The sequence below is a fragment of the Rhinolophus ferrumequinum genome, chromosome 11 (assembly GCF_004115265.2).
Source record: "Rhinolophus ferrumequinum isolate MPI-CBG mRhiFer1 chromosome 11, mRhiFer1_v1.p, whole genome shotgun sequence".
NCBI classification, from domain to species: domain Eukaryota; kingdom Metazoa; phylum Chordata; class Mammalia; order Chiroptera; family Rhinolophidae; genus Rhinolophus; species Rhinolophus ferrumequinum.
Window position 1 is genome coordinate 84,346,363 of NC_046294.1, and position 15,167 is coordinate 84,361,529.

Here is a 15,167-nt window from a genome sequence, read left to right on the forward strand (position 1 = left end):
GGATGGAGGACAGTGCCTCATGCTGTACTCCAATCATGGCTTCTTCCTTTGGGAAAGCGCTGGCCACTTTGTGGACAGCATGAGGCACTGTCCACAAAACTACAGCTGAGATCAGAGCTTTTGCATTTATAAGGCACTTTCCCATACTCACCACACTGGATTCTTACTAAAACTCTGCAAGGTATTTATTTTTGCAGATAGGGAAACTCAAAGATTGAGATGATGAAAAAGTCATATGGCAGAGCCAGAACTAGAATCAAGGTGCCACGACTTCTGTGCTCTGTCACTCACATGACAGGTCTGGTTTGACCTTATTTGACTCTCACCAAAGTTCTGTGAAAAAGTGGAACAAAAATTGAAAAAGAAAAAAAAAGACTCAAAGTTTAAACCCCATCCCATACTTTTTCTCCCTCCCTGGCTTCAGGTTAGCCTGACATGCCACCTATGGCCAGCTGACACTCTGCTTTTGTCCTGGAGCAAAAGTGAGTTCCCTAAGACACTGAGACAAGCACATGACTGCTAGCAACAGACCCAAAGCAGAGAGGCAATGAAGGGTAAGAGAATGAGACTAAAGAAAACAGTAAGATTTGGAAGAAGAAAAAGGGGAACTTGAAGAGGCAAGAGAGAGTGGACAAGAGAATGAGAGAAAAAGAAGAGAGAGAGAGAGAGAGAGAGAGAGAGAGAGAGAGAGAGAGAGAGAGAGAGAGAGAGACTAAAGAATATACAGGATAGGCTGGAGATGGAGACCTGCTGTCCCCAGTGGCACTGGGTCAATGTCAGCCCATCCTTGCAATATGTATGATGGAGCAAAGCAGGGACAACACCTGTCTATGGTGAAAAGTACCACAAGCTTTCTGGTCAAAATGGCAAAATAGGTAAACACTGCGCTTGCCTCTTCTCAAGACCACATCAAAATTATAACTAAACTACAGAACAACTATCAGTGAGAACCACCTGAAAACTAGCTGAAAAGAAGTCCTATAGCTAAGGATATACAAAAGAAGCCATGTTGAGACTGATAGGAGGGATGTAAACGTGGAACGGGTTAGGCCCACCCTTACATGTGGCAGTTAAAATGAGGGATATCTTGGCTGCAGAGGTCCCCTCTGAGGAGTAAGGGGTCCCAGGCTCACACCAGTCTCCCCAGACCATGGTTCCAGGGCTGGGGAAAGAAGTCCCCACAACTTCTGGCTTTAAAACCAGTGGAGAGGGAAGGCAGCTAGAGTCCCAGTCTATACTCTTAAAGGTATCTTGTGTACTCTTAAAGTCTACACACAGACTTACTTGCTGATGGACTCACTTGCTCTGAGCTCCAGAGCTGGGGCAGCAGCTTGAAAGGCACCAGGGACATACGAGGAGAAACTGAGTTATCTGGCCTCAGAGCAAGGACTGGAGGGGCAGCTTTTTCCCAGACAGAAGTACTGGCAGAATCCATTGTTTCTCTGTTGAGCCCTCCCCCACTTCTGGAGAGCAGATGTGAGGTCTGCAATATCTGAGTCTCCATCAACCTGGTAAACACCATTTCTTCACCTTGCCCTGGTGATTCCTTGAGATCCCGCCCCACCCAACTTGCAGGCCTACTCAATCCACTTCTAGTGGTTTTTCCACACAAACTGCCTGTCTTCACTCATGATGTGGACTTTCCTAAAGTCTTTCAAAGGTTCACAAACCCCAAACAAACAGCATCTGGCCTTGCCCCATGCCTCTTACTAAGCAGCCCCAAGCCTGGCATTAGTGGCAGCCAGCTTCAGTTCATAGCTTAGCCTCTCTAGTACAAGTGTCAACCATCTGCAGATTACTCTGTAACTCATACCAAGTGGACCCAGGCACAACACACACAGCAGCTGAAATTGGCCGACAACAGAGCTCCTCCCAAGAGGTCCCAGGACCAACATAACCAGGGCCAACTTCAGACCACACAGAACACTATGCAGCCACCTCCACAAATGACATGCCCAAAGGGCAGACTGAGTAGGCACCAGAGCCCTGCTAAAGTGAATCCATAGGGTCAGCCCCTGCACAATACACCTGAACTGTAGTCACAGTCAGTCCACACAACTAATCAGTCCCTCCCACTGATAGCAAACAGCAACCAAGACTTAACTACATGCAACAGGAGGGCACACACAACCCACACAAGGGAAATACCTGGAGCTCCCAGCTCAGATGACCAGGGAGACTGCACAATTGGGCCCCACAGGACAACTCTACAAAGAATGAGAGACACAGCGACTCTACCTAATACACATAAACAAACACAGGAAGGCAGCCAAAATGAAGAGACAAAGAAACATGTCCCAAATTAAAGAACAGAACAAAACTCCAGAAAAAGAACTAAAAATAGAGACAAGCAATCTACCAGATGTAGAGTTCAAAACACTGGTTATAAGGATACTCAATGATCTCAGGGAGAACTTCAACAAAGAGATAGAAAGCATTAAAATAGAGATAGAAAACATAAAAAAGAACGGGTCAGAAATGAAGACTACATTAACTGAAATAAAGAGTACATTAAGAGGAATCAACAGTGGATTAGATGAAAAAGAGGATCAAATCAGCAATTTGGTATAAAAAAGTAGCAGAAAACATCCAATCAGAACAGCAAAAAGAAAAATGAATCTAAAGGATAGTTTAAGGGGCCTCAGGGACAACATCAAGCATACCAACATGCGCACCATTGGGATACCAGAAACAGAAGAGAGAGAGCAAGGAATTGAAAACTTATTTGAAGAAATAATAACAGAAAACGTTCCTAACCTGGCAAAGGAAATAGATATAGATCAGATTGAAAGATACACACAGACTGATGGGAAGGAAGAAAAGAGATGAAAAAAGATATTTCATGAAAATGGAAATGAAAGGAAAAAAAAGCTGGGGTAACAATACTTTTACCAGACAAAATAGATTTTAAAACAAAGGCTATAACAAACAAGAGACAAAGAAGGACCCAGTAATCCCACTTCTGTGTATTCACCCAAAGGAACCCAAAACACTACTTTGAAGGCACATGTACATCTATATGTTCATTGCATCATTGTTTACAATAACCAAGATATAGAGTCAACCTGGGGGTCCATCAATGAACGGATGAATAAAGAAGAGGTGGCTAAACGAAATAAGTCAGACAGAAAAATTAGAGAACCATATGATTTCACTGATATGTGGCATATAAACCAAAAACAACAAAAGAACAAGACAAACAAATGAGAAACAAAAGCTCATAGACACAGACAATAGTTTAGTGGTTACCAGAGGGTAAGGGGTGTGGGGGGTGGGAGATGAGGGTAAGGGGGATCAAATATATGGTGATGGAAGGAGAACTGACTCTGGGTGGTGAACACAAAATGGGATTTATAGATGATGTAATACAGAATTGTACACCTGAAATCTATGTAACTTTACTAACAATTGTCACCCCAATAAACTTTAATTAAAAAAAAAAAAGAGGTGGTACATATAAACAGTGGAATATTATTCAGCCATAAAAAAGAATGAAATCTTGCGATCTGCAGCAACATAGATGGACCTAGAGAGTATTGCGCTGAGTGGAGTAAGTCAGACAGAAAAAGACAAATGCCATAAGATTTCACTTATATGTGGAATCTAAAAGACAGTAAACAAACAAACAAAACAGAAACAAATTCATAGATATAAAGAACAGTTTGATGGTTGCCAGATAGGAGGGGGGTGTGAGGTTTGGATGAAAAAGGTGAAGGGATTAAGAAGTACAAATTGCCAATTACAAAGTAGTCGCAGGGATGTAAAGTACAGGATAAGGAATATAGTTAATAATATTGTAATAACAATGTATGGTGTCAGATGGGTACTAAATTTATCAGCGTGATCACTTTGCAAGTTATATAATAGTCTAATCACTATGTTGTACACCTGAAACTAATATAATATTGTATGTTAATTTTAAAAGAAAAATTTTTTTAAATATTTTCAAAAAGGAAATGCCACATCTTCCCTCTTCTTAGAGGGAACTAAGAGGGAACTAAGAGCAAACAGTATTTGTTTTGGTTATATTGTCTCTGTGCAACCAGTACATATTTAGTGAGCCCCCACTCAGGGCCAGGCACTGTTGAGCACTAGAACTAATGCTGATACAAGCACAAATGATGGGACACCAGGTTCTTAAGATTAGCATAGGCCCACAGATCCAAGGCCTGAAAGAAGGGAGATCAATTAGGACTGTACTAAAATGGAAAATGCACCCCAGTACAGTGGCAAGAACACCAAGTTGAGAGTCAGACTAAATCACAGCTCCATGTTCCTGATAGTGTCAACTTGAGCTGTTCCAGAACCTCTCTAAGCCTCAGGTTCTTTGGTTGTCACATTGGGCTAGAACCACCTTTTTAAAGACTTGTTGAGAGATTCGATGAGGTGATGGATGAAATGGCCCTAGCAAACATCTGACTGGCAGGCACTCAGTAAATATTCACTTCCTCCTTCCTCTTCCACCTTTCCATGTTTCTTTTGGGGGATTGCCCTTTCCATGTTTCTTTTAATGCTCCCCTCTAAGCCCCTCATCAACACTTCCCCACACTTTTACTCTGCCTCTGCTTCCCTTCAGCACTTAAGTGCTCCTTAGCAGCATGTAGAGGTCCTCAAGTCTGGAGTTTTGTATTTCTGTCCTTTGGGTTGAACTTCCCCAGGACAGAGACCACACCTCCCATTCCCTTAAAACCTCCACAGTACCTGCTACTCCAGGATCCTGGTCCTGGGGGCCTTTGGCCTGGGTTTGGGCTGAGTGACTGTCCAACACAACTCAACCTTAGATCCATCTAATGCACATGGAGGCCCTGCTCTGTCTACATCCTGCCTGTGTAGGACATTTCACACCCATTGTCTTGTTTAATCTTCACAAAAAACCCACTAGGGAAGTATAATATCTCTCTTGCAATGAGGGAACTGAAGTCCAGAGTTGTGAGTAATTTTCCCAAGGCCACCAAGATCCCAAGCTGGGATTTCCATAATTAATAGCAACAATAATAATAGTGATAATAACAATAAACATACAGCATCATTAACATTATCTCACTTGGGTCTCATAAGATAGGTACTATTATCATCTTCATTTTAAAGAAGAGGAAGCTGAGGTATAGAGAAGTCAAACAACTTTCCCAAGGTCCCATGGGTAGTAAGTGGTTGAACCCTGGTTACTCTGACTACAGCCCAAGAAGGTATTTGATGCCCGGAGGTTTTGAGCAGATTAAGGTCTGGCTTCTGTGACTGGACCCAGGAGATGGGCACAGGGAATATGTGGGTACAGAGCCAGGAGTGCAGTTTCCAGGCTCTCGGCCTCACGTGGAAAGGTGCTGGCTCAGGTAGTAAATGGCCATCACCTGTGATTGGATGGCCGTCAGCTGTCACCAGTGAGCCATTGGCCAATAATATAACTGCTGTGGCTACACTAGCAGAAAATGGGGGCTAGCAAGAGGATGGTGGCTGAGCTAGCAAGCGACGCAGTGAGGGTTGCAGATCGTGTGGCTCCTGTTTCCTGTTCCTCCAACCCAGCCGCCAGCGAGACTATAGTGGTATGACTCCCCTATCTATGGCGTCGTGGATGTTCCTTTTTGACCTCACCATGTTCTGCGTTCTTATGTGGGGAGCGGGAGCTGAGACCCCGCATGACACCCTGCATGACGGAGGGTTTGCCAGATTTCCAGATGCACATGCTTTAAGGGCCTCTCTGCATGGAGGGCTGGTTTCGGGAAGGATTACACTCTACCCTGCTTGCCCAGCCCTCTCCAGGGAAAGGCCAACACCAGTTTGGAAGCAAATCAGAGAAAGACCAGATGTGGGGAGGGGCTGAGACAAGCCTGCCTTTCACTCAGGCAACAAGATGCATGCTAGTATTTTTTCAAAGCATCCCTCCCTCCCCAGAATGAACAGGCTTACAGCCACGGCTGCACTGAAACAATCATCACTAATCAAGTCGAAGTTTCCTTCTAATCAGTTCAGTTGTTACAGAAGAAATGCAGCCGGGCCTGAGCTGGGAGGAAGACTGTTCATCACCACCACATACGAGAGGGGCTGCCAGGTAGTACACGGGCCTGGGGGCATCCTGAACAGGCAGCCTCTCTTGGCATCACTGGGTATTCGGCAGTTCAGTTGCTTTGGGACAAGCCTTCTCTGGGTGTTTCTGTCTCCAGCTTCCCCAAATCTGAGGCTTAAAATGGCTGAAAATGGAAAGAATTTCGGAATCATAGAAAGAGTTGTCTCTGAAGTCAGGCACTAGGGTTCAAGTGTGTCTCTGCCATTTACAACCTGGACCCTTGGAAACGTTACCTGACATTGCTGGCCCTCTACTGTAAAGGAGATAAACAGGTTGTGCCTTCCTGGAAAACTCTATTCATCCTTCAAAATATAGCCCAAACATAACTTCCTCTGTGACTCCTTTCCCTACTAGCATCTAGTCTCCCTCCCTGAATTAATTATCCCTCTTCTGCATTTTCCAAAACAAATAACTCAAAAATCTGCCAGAGTACGTACCATGCTGAGGGATGGTTTCATCATTTGCTAGACCAAGAGAACTTGAGACCAAGAGAAATTGTCATGTATTCCTAATTCTGACCCCATACTGACCCACCACAATGCCTGGCCCATAATGGTTGCTTATTACATGTTTGTTGAATGAATAGTGATGAAGAGTAAGTAAGTGGTATATGTCATGCAGGGTGTCATGCAGGGTCTCAGCTCCCGCTCCCCACTTGGGAATGCAGGATATGGTGAGGCCAAAAAGGAACACCAACAGAGGCATGGATGGGGGAGTCATACCACTATAGTCTCGCTGGTGGCTGGGTTGGAGACACAGGAAGCAGGAGCCACACTATCCGCAACCTGCCATCCACTTGTCTCTGCCAACCAACCAACCCCACTTGCTAACTGCAACCCGCTCTTGCTAGCTCAGCCACCATCTTCTGGCTAGCCCCCATTTTCTGCTAGCGTAGCCACAGCAGTTATATTAGTGGCCAATGGCTCACTGGTTACAGCTGACGGCCAACTAGCCACAGCTGGTGGTCATCCAATCACAGTTGATGGCCATTTACTACCTGAGCCAGCACCTTTCCACGTGAGGCCGAGAGCCTGGAAACTGCACTCCTGGCTCGGTCCCCACAGTATGTATACCTGAAACTGTCATTTGTATTCAAATATGATGCTTCCCACATTATCCCATGTTGTTATCAAACTCAAAACCTTTTACAGTCTCTGGCACTCCAGCGATAATCATCAACAGGACCAGAGATATGCAGAAAATCAGAAAACTGGATGATCAACAACTATGCAAAATTTCATCAAGCAGTTTCCAGTCACCAGCACATGCAGAGATCCTACTTTATTCAATCTAGATTAAACTTCTTGTTGGGAAGACTTTAAATTAAGTGTGATTGAATTAGCTACTGTTAATTCCGCTCCCCTCCCCCACAGATCTGCTAATCTCCTAGTGGGCCCTCTCTTCCTCACCTGGACTGATCGGTGGTGCACTGGAATTGATCTATATCTTCTGGGATATTGAGTGATCCAAGCTCTCAGGCAGGGAGAGACACTGAGCCTGCTGGTAGAGCCAGGCCCACTTCACTGAGAGATTCCCCCACGGGAGGGCTGTCTGGCATTCGGTGAGCCGGGACAATAGGTTCAGTGCTTCTGAGGTGCTATCGCTAATAGTAATCTGTGTGCTGCCATGAGTGGCAGCTGCAAGCCTTCATTTCATTAAATGGAGATGCTGAGGACTTAGTAAGGCCCCAAAGCCTCTTGTGGTACTAACTCTCCTCAAGGGCAGCAAAGGACAGATGGATTTGCTGCTTTTCCTCATTCTCTACCCTTAACCCCAACGAAAGGCCCCCTCTACCCGTCGGGACCTAACCCCAGGTTCCTACCTTCATCTTGGTGACCTGACAGAATGCCTGAGTATCTTGGCTAGAAGCCCACAGAGCACAGCAGGCAGGGCAGCCTCTGCATATGTAAGGGAGCCTGTTATGGGTTGAATTGTGTCTCCCAAAAGAATGTTGAAGTCCTAACCCCTACTTTCTGTCAATATGACTTTATTTGGAAGTAAGATCTTTGCAGATTATCAAGTTACTGTGAGGTAATTAGTGTGGACTTAAACTAATATGACTGCGGTCCCTTTTTTTTTTTTTTTAATGCCCTTATAGGAAATTTGGACACAGAGACATGCAGACAGGGAGAGCACCAGGTGAAGACTGGAGTTACGCTGGCACAAACTGAGGGACTCCCAGACGCAGGAGAGCGGTCTGGAACAGACCCTTCTTTGGTGCCTTCCGAGGGAGCCTGGTCCTGCTGATGCCTTGATCTCAGACGTCTAGCCTCCAGAGCTGTTTCTATGCGTAAGCCACAGTCTGCGGTACTTTGTTACAGCAGTCCTAGGAAACTATACAGAACCTAACCTATTTATTCTGCAAGCTGGGAGCCCCCTCTGAGGCAGAGGGGCCAATGGAAGCCATTGCATAAAAGATGTAAAAGAGATCTCTCTGAAATTTGAAGTTCACTTTCATGGCTACAAAGGCATAGTAGAAAGAGCTCAGGCTTTGGAATCAGAGAATGCTTGAATATCTGGTGTACCCCTTATTGTGTTTCAGTTTCTCCACTTGTAGATTGGGGATAGAAGACTGAGCTTGCATTTCTGCCAGGAAGATTAAACTGGAAAATACATATGCAGAAGAGGGTAAAGGGGATCAAATATATGGTGCTGGAAGGAGAACTGACGTAGCGTGGTGAACACACAATGTGATATATAGATGACCTATTATAGAAACATACACTTGAAATCTATATAATTTTACTAACCAATGTTGCCCCAATAAATTTAATAAAAAAAAGAAAATATATATAAATCCCAATTTAACATAAGCACCTGATTCAATAAATTGAAATCACTGCTCATTACAGTTGTTGTTATGATTACAGTAACTATTAAATTAATACCAGGGAGATATGCAGAAAAGACAGGCAGATTTGAGCACTTCACTGAGACCTTGCTGTAGCTGTCTGGTCCAAAGCTGCTGGGTTCTCTCACCCAGAAAGCAGTTTTGTCTGCTTGCAGTACCTCATCCCTCCTTCCTCATGGCCACAGCCCCAGTGTCTGGCAAGTAGGAGCAGTTCCAGTGCCCGCCCACAGTCAGGAGTGTCCTTTGGGTCCTTTTTGGCGGGACTGAGGTGATGTGGCATTGATGATTCATGATGCAGCAGCAGTAGCTCAAAGACTCCTGGCAGGTTATGAAGCCATCAATCTTGAACTGAGGTTTTCTGGAATGCTACAGCCAGTGAGAAAAAGTTGCAGGGCGAAGGGGATAGAGTTATGAAAGACCTTGCTGCGTTGTCCAGGGAATGAGCAAGAAGGGTGCAGTCAAACTGGAGTTGTTAGAAACGTTTTCTACTTCCATCCTCTCCAATCCCAGCCATGTCCTCGATCCCCCACCCCACCTCATCTCAAAATACATAGGTGCATGATTCATCCCACTGCTGCCAGAGTGGCCCTCGGGCATCTGACACACTTGCCAATGAAGACTTGGTTTGGGTCATGTAAAAGCTGGGAAAATCTTGGAACTTCTCAATCTTGCAATTGACACTCTCTTCATCTGATCCCAAAATATCTTTACAACTCTTTCTATTGCTATCCGCCCACCCACCAAAGACCCCCTCCATCAGACCACTCACCACCCTCTGACTCTTTTCCAACCCCTCTGCGTAAGGTGACCCCTGCTAAGAAAGAGCCTAGGCCTTAGAATCCGATTTGAATCAGTCAGTGTCCCAGCAGGAAACAGGACACACTGTAAACAAGGTACTGGCGGGTAATTCATATAGGGACTCTTTATAAAGTGTGGGCAGCTTTAGAGAAGCCAACCAGAGATGGGGGAAAGCTGGGCCGGAAGCAGCAGGAAGGCTTCTAGGTCAAAAGGGCAAGAGAAGAAAAAAGAAGAGAGAAGAAAAACTAGAGAGAGAAGATGTGAAAAGGGGAATAAGCAGTGTTGTGGCTTTCAGAACAGGCACACAGCCAACCCAAGACAACCCAGTGGAAAGGGATATAGGGAGATACCTCTCTCCACCAGTAATCTGCCAGAGATTCCCAGTGGCAAAACCCGATAGGAAACTGAGTACAGGGGAGCTCATTAATGAAATTCCTAAGTCTGATTCTCCAGGGTACAAAACAGGGTGCAGAAGGGTAAAGAGAAGGTCTAAGTTAGCAAATAAAATATACCCAGCTTAAAGCCTGTGATCAAATTTCAATTCTTCCATTTACCAGCTGTGTGACTTTGGACAAGTAACTTAACTACTCTGAGCTCTAGTTTCATTATCTATTTTAAAAAGGTGAGATAAGACCTGTCTGTGAGTATACCATTGTGAGAACAAACAACATAATATATGCAAAGTACTTTCCACAGTGCCTGGCACATTGTACATGCTCAATAAGTAGTACCTATTAGGTGTTTTTAGTCTTACTGAAATCCCAAGTGAATTCTTATCTCTTTTGTTAAACTTCCTCTGGTTTTCCCTTTATTCCCTCTTTACAGGGTTTGTAGTGGTATAAACTGATGTTTTCTGTTGTTAGATCATTGTCATACTTAGAAAGACCTTTCTAACTTCCAAATTAAAACATTCACCTATGTTTTCTTCTGTTTGTAATTTTTTCTGTTTGAATCATTTATCATTCTGGAATTGACTCTGTTGTAAGACAAGAGTTGCAAACACAAATGTACAGGCAGATTGCATATATGGGGCAGGAAGTTTACATGTATGAAAAAAGAATGACTGGATGGTGGTGAACTGGAAAGTTAAAAACAGGTCCCTTAAAGACGAGTTAACATTCAGCTCAAGCCTCTTGTCCCTGTAACAGAACAGCTTTTTTTATTAGCATGTTTTTAAAGTTATAGTTATATATATATATATATATGAGGTGTGATCAAAAGATATGGTGAATGTTTAAATAAAAAATATTTATTACAGTAAAAGACACATTGCTATTAATCCCCCTCACAATACTCCCCCTCGCTTTGAACACATTTATCCCATCATTCCTGCCACTTTCTGAAGCAGTTCTGGAAGTCCTCTTTTGTGAGTGTCTTTACTTCATCCTCCATCATGATAATGCTCTGTGTCACACATCACTTCTAGTATGGTAAGTTCTGTCAAATAAAAGCATTACGGTGTGTCCTCATCCACCTTATTCCCTGGATCTGGCACCATGCGACTTTTACTGTAATAACTTCTTTTAATTTAAACACTCACCATACTTTTTGATCACATCTTGTATAACATAAAATTTACCATGTTAACATTTTACAGCATTCCTTTCAAAAATACAAATCAGATCATATCATCCCACTAATGAATGGCAGCTTAGAGACCACCAATATCTTCTCATCGCAGGTAATCAAATCCAAACTCTTCCCCACGGCTGCAGCCCCTACATGATTTGGACGACTTGCCTCTCAGATCTGGAAGCTCTCACATCCCTCTGCTTCTCACTCACTGTTCTCCAGCCACATGGACATCCTTCTCTTTCTGGAACCATCAAGTCTGTGCCTATCTCAAAGTCTATGTACTTCCTATGTCTTTTCAAATGTCAGCTCAAAAAGAGAGATTCTTGAGCACCCTATTTAAATTTCGAATGTTAATATAAAATCTCCCAGTGTAGAAAAGTCAGAAATGAATCCAACTCTTTTACTGTTAACTGTTCCAGCTAAAGAACACTGGGTCAGGCCACCAGTCTATAGCCACACCGGTAGACAGCAGATAGAGCTCTGGGTTTTCCTCCCAAATGACTAGCCCGTGGCTCCAACCCTATTTTTAAAACTTATCTACCACTAATTAATTGAAATGCTACCTTCGGTATATTCTAAATTCCTGTATTTATTGGGATTTATTTCTGGACTTTATATATTTCTATTCCTACTCTAGCTCCAAAATACTTAGATTACTTCACTTCATACCCTGTTTCCCCGAAAATAAGACCTAGCTGGACAATCAGCTCTAATGTGTCTTTTGGAGCAAAAATTAATATAAGACCCAGTATTATATTATTATATTATATATTGTATTATATTATATTATTATATTATATTACATTATAGACCCAGTCCTATATTATAGTAAAATAAGACCCCATCTTATATTATATTATATTATATTATATTATATAATAATAAAATAAGACCGAGTCTTATATTAATTTTTGCTCCAAAAGACGCATGAGAGCTGATTGTCTGGCTAGGTCTTATTTTCAGGGAAACACGGTAATACATTTTCATTTTTGACAGTATCTTAATATCTAATTCTCTATTCGTAAACTTCTTCATACTTTTCCTAGCTATTTCACATGTCTTCCTTTCTAGAAGAACTTTAGCATTCTTTTGTCAAATTCCTGTTTGTGTTTTGATTGGGATCATAATGAACAAACAAGTTTAGGAAGGATCAATGTATCTTCCTACTTATTCAACTTTGTTTAATAAATCTCCATAGACTTTCAATTTTTCTTCCTCTAGGCACCACGCATCTCTTACCATATTTATTTATAGGTATTTTGTCTTCTTTGTTGTTATCATAAATGAAAGTTTTTCTTCCAGTACATTTTCTAACTGGTTATTGTTAATATAACAGACAGCTATTCATTTTTATATCCTAAACTTTTTTAACCAGCCATTTTGCTGAATTATTTTTTAGTTGTTAATAGTTTTTTAGTGCTTCTCTTAGTTTTTCCAGATTTACGTTCCTGTCTAAATAGTGATTTTGTAACTTCCTCTTCAGTGTGTTTTTCCTAATATGTACATCATTTCCAAAATAATGTTGAATAATTGTGATAATAGTGGGCATCCTCAGTACAGATTTTAACAAAAATGCTGTTTTTAAGTTTTAAGCATGACGTTAGCTTTAATTTTATGTGAAGAAAGCACCCCTCTATTCTGAATTTAAATCAGGAATAGGCATTGCATTTTGTCAAATGTGTTTTCATTCGGCATCTATTGAGATAAGCCCACTGAGGATTATCCTGGTTTGACTGCCCTCACCCCCACCCCACTACAACACCACCCTGACCTCTATCAGAAATATATCTAGAGCTCCAATCACCAAAGCTAGGCCTGCTCACTGTTGAGCAGCCGTCACATGGCTGTGACGTGGCCCTCACAAGATTTAAGGGAGGCCCCAAGAGCTCCATCTGTCCCTGGTAAGACCGCTCACTCCTGTCATGATGACATTTCCGGGAGACCAATCCCCAGAGGAGGCCACATGTAAAACTGATGATACATCTTCCCCTAGACTTTCAGGGTCAATCTCATCAGACCCTGCAACCCTGTGTATCTCTCTCCCCATTCTACTCATACCCCCACACCACAATGTTTCAATACATATGTTACTCAGTCTCCCACCTCTGCAAACCCACAAGACCCTTTCATATACCCTCTGGAATTCATGTTTGTCATTGGCAAAATCCCATTAGAGGATGATCAAGCTCTTCTCTGAAAGCTCCCATCACCTTCATGTTTGCTGAATCCAGACTGTGCCCCAAGACACTGCTTCCCAGGAACCCCTCCAAATGGCGGCCTCTGGTGCTTCCACAAACCACCTACACAGTCAGGAGTGCGGCAAGTGTTCCTGTTCTTCATTGCTTCTTCCAGGACATCGCTCCTCCATCCTTCTTCTACATTTCTAACTCCTTTGAAGCACACATTATTTATCTATTATCCCTCTGGTACAGTGACACATCAACTATCCTGTCACCTCACTGGAACGCTTCCCTTTACTGCTCCTGTCATGGTTCTTAGTCAGCTCATCACCCACATAGATGACTCATACGACACCCACCTTCTCACATCCTTGAACTCTTCACTTCCAATGAAGAGAGGAGTTCCCCCCAATTTCACTCATGTCCTGGGCTTTGTCATTCCCAAGAACTGCACCACCTTCCCACTCTGGGACCACCACTCACTTACTCCAGCACCGTTACTCCAAAGTTATTTGAATCCCATCATTAACTTCTATGCATTGGCTTCTCTCTCTTTTTTTCTCTGTCTAAAACTTCTTCTGACTTTTTCTTGTACTCTCTATACTTATTACCCAGCTTAGATTAAAAATTGTATCACTATAATGTCTCCCTTAAATATAGCCTCAACTCCCTTGCTCTCTTCCTCTTTGAATTCACCTGGCAAAACTCCTGTCTTTCTTCTACTCACTTGCACTGAAGCAGTAAGGTACGGCTACTCAAAACTTTTACTACATTTAGTTTTCACCCACTCTCCCAGTTTATTATTTCACATCATAGCAGATATTCATCCCATCGTATCTGTACTCCTTCCCTAGTAATATAATAATTCTCAGTTGGACATATGGCTGCCCAGAAGTAAGACTACATTTCTCAGTTTTCCTGTAGCTAGATGTGGGCCTGTGGTCAAATTTTGCCTAATGGAATTTTCACGTGCCAACTCTTGGAAACATTTTTAAAAGACTTCAGACATCCAACCAGTATATACCTTCTCTGTTCTTCATTCTTCTGCTTGGAACATCAATGTGACAGCTGGAGCTTTACATGAGGGCCATGTTCCAGGAATGGGGGAGTGGAAAGCTAGAAAGAAACTTGGACCCCAAGAACTTCATGGAGTAGAGCTTCCACATTAGTGCTGGGTAGCCTACTTCCAAATTCCTAACTTATTTAAGCCACTGCTATTTTGTGTGCCTATTACTCATAGAAAAATAAAATCCTACCCAACACATACGCTCTCCTTATACCTCCAACACCCCCTTCCTACTCTTTACTCTCAACTGATGACCTTGTTTCTTACTTTGCGGAGAAAATCAACGCAGTGAAAGCAGAATTCTACGTCCACCACCACCTAACCTGTCAGCTATATCTGTGTGTACATCCTCTGACGTCTTTTCTTGACAGTGGATGAGCCAGACTCTTCCTGTTCCTCCACGTGTGCACTGGAACCCACCTCTTTGCTACTCAAGGATTTTGTTCCTACAGTCAGCCTCTTCTCTCGTGCATCATCAACCTTTCCCATTTTAAAGGATCACTCCAAATGACATAAAAAATGCTTCATTTTCTCTCATACTTAAAAATAAAATGCTGAAGTCCACTGACTTCATATCATTTTCCAGCCACTTTTCACTATTGCTTTATAATAAAAGCTTTTCCTTAATAGGTGCTT